The following is a 1,637-nucleotide window of genomic DNA, read 5'->3' as shown; positions in this document are numbered from 1 at the left end:
ATAGGTTATGGAATTACGTAAGACAGTTGTACAAAAAATGTCTCAAAAAACGTTTGCTTACACATAGAAATGAATAAAGAACAGTTAATTAGGTCATTTATAGGTTACAGAACTATGTAAGAGACGGCTGTGTAAAAGTATAACTTAAAAATTATACCTAATTATGAACAAATTATCTGTCAGTAAAAGAGTTAAAGGAAGAAATCAAAGTGAAGGAGAGTGTGACGGATTACTACTGGCGGCTGTACTGCGCGTTGTTGCAAGCCCAGGCGGGAACCGTATACATAACTAAGCCGCCAGACCCCTCAGGACAGATTAAACAAACAGCGTTCACGGTATACAAAATTTCTCACCTCATGCATCACGGCTTGTCGAGGGGAAGAGATTTACGCGCCAACCTTTCTTCTTTCCTCTCCATTTTACACACAAATAGAGGCAAGAACTACAAAACGTTAATCTCAAAAAGTAAAAGTAACGTAGTATATAAAACTGCACGTATGAACGTTGATGGAAGTAAAGCAGGATTATGCTCATGGTGGAAACAGACTGAGGTGAAAGACTACCAGGGGATGGTGAGTTTGTCTGCCACGTGTCTGTAAAAAAGAAACCTACTGCAGTCTTGGGTCCGTATTACTAAGCACTTCGGGTCTTCATCTCCCTTATTCCAGTCACCGGTGGAAGTTATTAGGGTTCTTCAGGCGCTTCCACTAGAACTATAAAAAATAGATAAATAAATAGAATAAATAAATAAATAAATAAATAAATAAAAACCATGTAACTTCAATCTCAGTCTTAAAAATAGTGGAGGTGGGGAGCTAAAGCGTTTCAGAGCATGGTTCTTACTCGTACGTCACGTTATGATGATCTTTATTATACCAACAATTACTCACGCTGTGTGTGTGTGTGTGTATATATATATATATATATATATATATATATATATATATATATATATATATATATATATATATATATATATATATATATATATATATATATATATATATATATATATATATATATTAGCTACTCTCAGACCGTGTGGCCTAATGGATAAGGCGTCGGACTTCGGATCCGAAGATTGCAGGTTCGAGTCCTGTCACGGTCGATGATATAAAGCTTGTTTTTTTTTTTTTTTTCAGTCTCAAATCAGAGTCCCTAGTAAAAGGACGTGTCTTGTGTTAGTGAGCCAGTAACCTGACGCTAACTCGTTAGTGATGGCGCCTTGTGTTGCTGTGTCGTTTGGTTGTGTTAGTTCTCCTGTTCTGTTGGTTTTCGTTGCGAAGGTCTTAGAGGAGGAGACCGAGTTCCATTGAAGGATCTCGGAGGTGCAGGCTGAGTTTCGTGAGAGGATCTCATACTTCCAGGCTGAGTTATGTGAGCGGGTCTCAGCACCTGAGGGAGGCGGCAGATAATGGAGATAGTTATGACACCCTATACCTGGAATTAAGTAAAGCGTTTGACAAGGTACCCCATCAAAGGCTCCTGAGAAAGGTAAGGGCGCACGAGATAAATGGGAAAGTGTTAGGTTAGGGTGGATAAGGTCGCGGTTAGGCGAGAGGTGACAGAGAGTTGTAATAAATGGCTCTAAATCAGAGCTGGGTCAAGTAATTAGTGGGATGCCACAGGGATCAGTT

The 1,637-nt window shown here is 39.1% G+C and overlaps 1 non-coding gene across 1 annotated transcript; it reads left to right on the top strand.

Moving 5' to 3' along the window:
* The first annotated feature begins 1,035 nt into the window (after positions 1-1,035).
* Positions 1,036-1,108, top strand: Trnar-ucg (transfer RNA arginine (anticodon UCG)). Its single transcript has one exon. It is a non-coding gene; the product is annotated as a tRNA-Arg (tRNA).
* The last annotated feature ends 529 nt before the right edge of the window (positions 1,109-1,637 follow it).

Source organism: Scylla paramamosain, chromosome 7 (genome assembly GCF_035594125.1).
Source record: "Scylla paramamosain isolate STU-SP2022 chromosome 7, ASM3559412v1, whole genome shotgun sequence".
Lineage (NCBI taxonomy): Eukaryota > Metazoa > Arthropoda > Malacostraca > Decapoda > Portunidae > Scylla > Scylla paramamosain.
This window is presented reverse-complemented; position numbering and strand designations above follow the sequence as displayed.